The sequence below is a fragment of the Rhinoraja longicauda genome, chromosome 19 (genome assembly GCF_053455715.1).
Source record: "Rhinoraja longicauda isolate Sanriku21f chromosome 19, sRhiLon1.1, whole genome shotgun sequence".
In the NCBI taxonomy this organism is placed as follows: Eukaryota; Metazoa; Chordata; class Chondrichthyes; order Rajiformes; family Arhynchobatidae; genus Rhinoraja; species Rhinoraja longicauda.
Window position 1 is genome coordinate 1,381,255 of NC_135971.1, and position 8,545 is coordinate 1,389,799.

Sequence of the window (8,545 nt, forward strand, 5' to 3'; positions counted from 1 at the left end):
CAGAGCACTAGGGGAGAGAGCACAAGATGACCAGAGCACTAGGGGAGAGAGCACAAGATGACCAGAGCACTAGGGGAGAGGGCATGAACTACTCTGTACTGCGCCTGCCTAATGAGATAAATGAATATTGCAAAAACGCCCCGCATGACAAGATGCCTCATTTAAATGCACATGCGATGTAAGATGTGGGGGGCAACAGGGGCGGTGTCGTTAGATTGTGCACCTCAGTGCTCCGATTGGAAGGAGCCCGAAGGGGAGGAATTTAAGATGTGACAATTGTAAAGTGAAGTGAATAAAAAGAAGGGATTTTCCCGACCTCGGTGTGGCTCGAGAGGGAAGGCACCCTACTCTGCAGACTTGCAAATAAAATACTTGTTTCTCTAGATTGTCTCGAGCATCGTGATTGCGAGCACTCACATTTGCATCTCACATCGTGGTTTATGGCTCTATGACTCGATAAGAATAAATACACCATTGCTCTCCTGATCGCTGTGTTAATGTGAAGGAACCTGGTTGCTGGTGATGTAGATGCTGTCAGATGATAGGAATAGGAGCAGAATTAGGCCATTCGGCCCATTGAGGCCTCAGGATGGAATTCATTGCCACATGAAGTCATTGGGTATTATTAAAGCGGACATTGATAGGTTCTAAGGTCTTCAAAGGTTATGGGGAGAAGGCAGGAGAATGGGGCTGGGAGGAAAATGATCGTTTGGTGGAGGAGACTCGATGGGCCGAATGGCCTAATTCTGCTCATGTCTTATGGTCTTCTCTGAAATGGAAATGCAAGTAAATGGCAATGAGTTAACAGAGGACAATTATTGTCCCCCAGACGACTACTGCCCCAAGGTGGACACTGTGATGTGTGCAACAAACATTGACCGGCCACTGGTGGGGCGAAGGGTTAATGTAGTAAACGGCTTGATTGAAGCTGGTTAAGATTGAGATTTGACAGGAAATTGTCAGCTCCTGTGTATAAAAGGGGGAGTTGTGGAAGAGTGTGACTGCAGTTGTCCTGGGCTGTCTGTCGTTGGGAGCAGTGCCCAGGGTAGAGGCAAGGTATCTCCCCTTGTGTTTGATGTGGGTCTCTGTCTCCATGGCAGGACGTAGGTGAGAACATTATTGCTTTCTCTTGAAAAGTGTTTGCTTCTTTGATTAATTGCGCACATGTCTCCTGTCAATTGTCGTGTCCAGGGTTTCTAATGATTAATTTTTCTGGTGCAACTAGAATTGTCTCAAAACTAAAAGGTTATCCCCACGAGTGGGAAAGTCTAAGAACAGAAAGCATTGAGTCAGAAAAACAGGAAGTACCTTTAGAAAGGAGAAGACCCTAATCTTAACACAAGCAGAATTGAGTCAGGCTGCAGTAAAATGTAAAAAGAAAGAACCGTAGAGTTGCTGCCTTATAGCGCTAACAGTGCCAGAGACGTGGGTTCGATCCTGACCACGGGTGCTGTCTGCATGGAGTTTGTATGTTCTCCGCTTGGGTTTTCTCAGAGATCTTCGGTTTCCACCTACACACCAAATTTCAGCGTGCTGGAATGTTGAGTAGAGTGCTGGAGGAACTCGGGGCCAGGCCGCATCTGTGGAGGAAATAGACAGATGACATATGGGGTTGCAAGCCTTCAGTGTTGAGGGAGAAAGGTGGAAAGTGGGGGTGGGACAAAGCCTGGCGTGTGAGGGGTGGGTGATTGGCAGATGGATGGAATAAGTGACAAACGTCAGAGGTGAAAGTGATAAAACATGATGGATTAGAGGGGTGGAATGTGCTCTCATCTCCTTATCTGACAACCTTTGCCTCCTTTTCACCTCTATCATTTTGTCACTTACTCCATCCATCTGCCAACCACCCCCACGCCCGTATCCACCTATCACTCGCCAGGAGGTCCTGCTCCCATCTCTCTCCCTACTTCAGGTTCCTAACTCAATGGCCATCCATTTCCTTTTTGATCAGAGAGATGGTGCTTGACCCATTGAGTAACTCCATCACTGTTTAGACCTAATTATATTCCCTGGTTAATGTAATCCGAGAGATTAATATTCAAGCCCTCTGTTTTAAGGCAATTACAATCTAGTAATCCTTCCCATTCTAGTAATCTACAAATTTGTGCATTTTTGATATGTGTGAGGAAACTGGTTGACATGGAGAAAATCTATGCAGTCCCAGGGAGACCATACAAACTCCATACAGCCATCACCAGAGATCAGATCAAACCCAGGTCCCTGGTCCTTTAAGGCAGCAACTCTACCGCTCGATTCAGCTCTAGCACTCTGCTCTTCTCTCCCCTCTCTGCTCTTTTCTGAATGTGTGACCAATTAGTGTTAGTTTCCACACAGGATCTCCAAAGACTGGTCCTCTGATGCTGGAAGAGTCTGCCAAGGTTATACTTTCTTCCCATTCTGCCAAATGTTGCATAAACTGGGCCAAACTTCACCACTGTTACTTTACTTGTGCGTGTCATTTAATTCAAAGTACTTCTTTGTCAGTTAAAGTGGTATCTGTTTTGCCATGGTCTGTGTGCTCCCATCTGTTTCTGTTTGTGCATAGGATTTCAATGTCCATGGTAAAGAGTACATATCCTACACACCAGGGACGATGTTACATGTATACCAAGTCAATTAACCTACAAACCTGCACATCTTTGGATGGTGGGAGGAAAACAAAGGTCTCTGAATAAACCCACCCAGTTACTGGGAGGAGTGTCTCTCGCGCAGTCAGGCAACAACTCTACCGCTGTGCCACTGTGATGCCCTTCAGTGAAGCTGGCATGTTGCTGTGCCAGTGCATTTACAGTAGTCAATGTATTCTGCTACCCTGGAGGAGTCACTATAATCCTTTCAATGGATGATCCTGTTTCTCATGACATTTAATTTCAATTGAAATCTCTTCCTCTCTCGGTGTCCAGTGTGAAGGAAGATGTCGGCAGACTTCAAATCACTAATGTGGCATTGGGTTGTTTTGTATATAACTTGGTCTATCTGACTATGGAGTTGGTGCAAATGTGAGGCCCCTGCTTAGAACCTTCTCTTGGGCTTCAGTGTGGATGAATGTTTGGAGAAGATTAATGACTGTTTCCCCCCGAATTGGGCTCGGCCTCTCTCAGCTTAGTGCTCATTAGTTTAAAGACTACATCCACCCCCCCCACACAGACACACCCTGGTAGGGGCTTCATTCACTAAAGTAGTGGTCTGGGCATATTTGACGGTGTTTAATAGGGATCACTGGTATGTACTTGTGGTCTCTATTTAGCATGAGTTTCTGCCCGTACCTGGGACTGCTGGTCAGGGTGGGGACAGTGAGGGGGATATATGGGGGTGAGGTGTTGGTACCACATGCCAACCAGGGTCCTGTACAACTGCAGAAGGACCTCTTTGCTGCTATACTCAACTCGTCTTGTTATGAAGGCCAACATGCCATTAGTTTTCTTCACTGCCTGCTGTGCCTGCATGCTTGCTTTCAGTGACTGATCCAGATCACGCTGTACTTCCCCTTTTCCAAACTTGACACCTTTCAGATAATAATCAGCCTTCCTGTTCTTGCCACCAAAGTGGATAACCTCACATTTATCCACATTAAGCTGCATCTGCCCACTCACACAACCTGTCCAAGTCACCCTGCATCCTCGTAGCATCCTCTTCACAGTTCCTCCAGCACTCAGTTACTCCAGCACTCTGTGAAACATCCACTATCCATGTTCTCCAGAGATGCTGCCTGACCCGCTGAGTTACTCCAGCACTCTGTGAAACGTCACCTATCCATGTTCTCCACAGATGCTGCCTGACCCGCTGAGTTACTCCAGCACTGTCTATTTGTTGTAAACCAGCATCTGCACTTCTTTGATTTTCATCGTAAATCTTCCCTGGTCTGGGGACTTTTACAAACTTTGGCACCTGGGGAATGGGTGCATGTTGGGTCATGTTGGGTAAAGGAACAGGTCGCAGAGCAATGAAGAACCATTTTGGCACCTGGGGAATGGGTGCATGTTGGGTAAAGGAACAGGTCGCAGAGCAATGAAGAACCATTTTGGCACCTGGGGAATGGGTGCATGTTGGGTAAAGGAACAGGTCGCAGAGCAATGAAGAACCATTTTCCAGTAAAGAGCACAATTCTATCTAATTTGTGTACAGCACTCCCAATGTGCAGTGAATTCACATAACGGGTCGCTCTAATTCGTGGTGAACACTCCCACCATGTGGTGATCCGCTGCACTGCAGGCCCGTCCAATTTGTGGTCAACACTCCCACCATGTGGTGATCCGCTGCACTGCAGGCTCCTTCCATTTTTTTAGTTAATAGTCCCACCATGTGGTGATCTGCTGCACTGCAGGCCCGTCCAATTTCTGGTCAACACTCCCACCGTGTGGTGATCTGCTGCTCTGCAGGCCTATCTGATATGTGGGCAAAGTACTGGTTTGACTCAGATGGTCAGGCAGCATATCTAGCGAATGTAGACAGTTTTTTTTGTCCACATGCTTACTGCATTGCCTGTGTACCGCACAGTGAGCGAATTAATTTTGTCAGAGGATGGTGAATCTGGGATTCATTGCTACAGAAAGCAGTGGTGGCTGTCAATGGATATTTTTAAGCCTAAGATAGATTCTTGATCAGCATGGACGTCAAAGGTTATGGGGCCCGAATGAAGGCCTCGACCTGAAATGTCACCTGTTCCTTCTTGCCAGAGATGCTGCCAGTCCTGCCCAGTTACTCCTGCTCCTTGACTCTTTGTAGAGCAGGACGTTGGAACATTTCAAACATTAAAATTGTATGTTAATTTGATTTTTCTGCATAACTTCAAGTCTACCTGGATTTGGTCTTTATGGATTGTCATAGGAAGGCACCTGCTTCAGTTTAATGGGATAAATGTTTTAAATTAATGATGGCGTTTCCAATTATATGGAGAAAGTTCTTGTAATGCAGGGTGCTGGAATCTTTCGCAAAAAAAGTATTTGGAGGGTCAATAGACAATAGACAATAGACAATAGGTGCAGGAGTAGGCCATTCAGCCCTTCGAGCCAGCACCGCCATTCAATGCGATCATGGCTGATCACTCTCAATCAGTACCCCGTTCCTGCCTTCTCCCCATACCCCCTCACTCCGCTATCCTTAAGAACTCTATCCAGCTCTCTCTTGAAAGCATCCAACGAACTGGCCTCCACTGCCTTCTGAGGCAGAGAATTCCACACCTTCACCACCCTCTGACTGAAAAAGTTCTTCCTCATCTCCGTTCTAAATGGCCTACCCCTTATTCTCAAACTGTGGCCCCTTGTTCTGGACTCCCCCAACATTGGGAACATGTTATCTGCCTCTAATGTGTCCAATCCCCTAATTATCTTATATGTTTCAATAAGATCCCCCCTCATCCTTCTAAATTCCAGTGTATACAAGCCCAATCGCTCCAGCCTTTCAACATACGACAGTCCCGCCATTCCGGGAATTAACCTAGTGAACCTACGCTGCACGCCCTCCATAGCAAGAATATCCTTCCTCAAATTTGGAGACCAAAACTGCACACAGTACTCCAGGTGCGGTCTCACCAGCGCCCGGTACAACTGTAGAAGGACCTCTTTGCTCCTATACTCAACTCCTCTTGTTACGAAGGCCAACATTCCATTTGCTTTCTTCACTGCCTGCTGAACCTGCATGCTTCCTTTCATTGACTGATGCACTAGGACACCCAGATCTCGTTGAACTCCCCCTCCTCCTAACTTGACACCATTCAGATAATAATCTGCCTTTCTATTCTTACTTCCAAAGTGAATAACCTCACACTTATCTACATTAACCTGCATCTGCCATGTATCCGCCCACTCACACAACCTGTCCAAGTCACCCTGCAGCCTTATTGCATCTTCCTCACAATTCACACTACCCCCCAACTTAGTATCATCTGTGGAGGAAATGGGCAGATGTATTTGATCAGAAGCATTCAGACTGGAGGTAGGGGAGAAAGCTGCAAAAGGGGGTGAGGTGACAAAAAGCCTGGCAAATGAAGGGTGGATACAGGTGAGAGGATGGGTGATTGGTAGGTGGGTGGAGTAAATGACAAAGGCTAGAGGTGACGAGCAGAGAGAATGTGTCAGAAGGAGGGGTGTGAAATGGAAAGCCAGAGGGATGTGCCGGTGTAATGGGGCAGGGGAGTATGGGGCTGATGTGAAATGAGCCCTCTTCTTTCCCTGCACCCACACCCTGGTGAGTATACTTCTCAACACCTGGGTCACTCTGCCCCTTTCCCCTCTGTAGGCTCGTCTCCCATCCCCATGACCATATTTCGATATTTCCCTTCCACCCATATCCTTCCCTCTGCCTTTGCATTTCAATGCTCTTCTGCCTATCTGACAATATGTGTCTCTTTTCATCTCGAGCAGTTGTCACTCACTCCACCCATCTGTCATTCACACCTCCTCTGTATCCACCTATCATTTGCCAGACTTTGTGCTGCTCCCACCTTTTCCAGCTTTCCAAGCCCTACTCCATGTGTGTGAAGGGTCTGGACCTGGAATGACCTCTGTCCATTTATGTTCAGGTAGATGGCACCTGACTTGCTGAGTCCCTTCAGCACTTTGTTTTTAGACTTGGCCATTGGGGGCCGCCTCCTATCCCATATTCTCCGGTTAATCTTTCCAAAAAGATTTATCCTGATAAAACTTGAGGATTCTAAATGGGTCTTACCTTTTTACCGTCTCCTTAAAGACCAAGGCCAGAGAGACATTGTTATGCAGAAAAGTAAAATACGCCAGTAATGATATGAAATCTCCTGACATCCTTCACACCCTTGCAAACAGCAATACTTAAACTAGAGCCCATTTATCACGGACCTAAGGAAATTGGTGACTTTTTTATAGACGTTCAAAGCTTTTGGTGCATTAAGCAGAAACATTCAGCATAATATGGGATGGCTCCCGAAATCAGGATCGAACCTGGGTCTCTGGTGCTAATATTACCACCTGATGGTGCCATGATGGCAGCCTCACCAATGGTCCATCTGTCTTTTGTTATTTTTGGTGTGTTTTAAACGTATGTATTAATATTCTCTGGTTTGTTTTGTGTGGAGGAGGGAGGGAGGGAGGGAGGGGGGGTCGGTCAGGAGAAACCTTTTTCAATATCTTACCTTGTTTTCCAGGTCATATCTCTGGGATCATGGAGCTGGCGGCCTTGCTGTAGACGGACTTTGAGACCAACAGCGGAGCCAAGGAATGACCATCGCAGCCTACGATCGACACTCGAAGCTCGGCCTGTGGACTTGAACATTGAGGAGCTCGCAGTCTCGGGTAGAGACCGATGTCGGGAAGCTCCAAAGAACGAAGAAGGTTCGACCAGCCGCGACCCGCGGTCCGATCACCCGGCGCGGGGAACTTAATCGCCCCGATGCGGAGGGTCCGACCGCCGGCTTTGGGAGCCATGATTGCCCCGTCAACGGGAGGCTCGAGGCCTCCGACCGTGGGAGGACAAAGAAGGGAAGTGAAGTTTTGTTTTACTTCCATCACAGTGATGAATGTGGAGGAGTCACTGGGTGGATGTTCATGTTAAAATGTATTTTGTGTGCTCTGTTGCTTTTTATTGGTGTGACTATGACAAATGCAATTCCTCGTATGTTGTAAAACATACTTGGCTAATAACTTATGATTATGATGGAAGGCAGCAACTCTACAGCTGCGCCACCATGCCACACCATGCTTGAATGATGAGTAAATAACTCACGATACAAGTTAATAAGTAGATAAGTAAATAAGTGCTGGAGGAACTTGGGGTGGTTCGGCAACCTCTGAAGAAATGGACAGATGGCTTAACGGGTCAGGAACCTTCAGACTGGAATACGGGAGAAAGCTGGAACTGAGGTGGGGGTGGGGCACTGCCTGACAGGTGATGGGTGGATACAGGTGAGTGGGTGATGGGTGGAGTAGGTGACAAAGGCTGAAGGTGAAAGTGATAAAACATGTCGGACAAAGAAAAGAGCTGTGAAATGTAAAGGCAATGGGAGGTGGGGTGGGAAGATGGAATGATCACATTGAATGGCGGTGTTAGCTCGAAGGGCCGAATGGCCTCCTCCTGCACCTATTGTCTAAGATAACAAAGAAATATGGGACAATGAGATGGGAGATGAGCGTACTGACGAGGGAAACCCCCCTTTCCCCTTCACTCCCCACCCCGGTGTGCACATTCCCCACCCTGGTGTGCACATTCCCCACCACCTCACTAACCCGGCTAACCTCACTAACCCTGGTCCTTTCCCTTCACTCCCACCCTTGTGTGCACATTCCCCACCACCTCACTAACCCGGCTAACCTCACTAACCCTGGTCCTTTCCCTTCACTCCCACCCTTGTGTGCACATTCCCCACCCTGGTGTGCACATTCCCCACCACCTCACTAACCCGGCTAACCTCACTAACCCGGCTAACCTCACTAACCCTGGTCCTTTCCCTTCACTCCCCACCCTGGTGTGCACATTCCCCACCCTGGTGTGCACATTCCCCACCCTGATGTGCACATTCCCCACCACCTCACTAACCCGGCTAACCTCACTAACCCTGGTCCTTTCCCTTCACTCC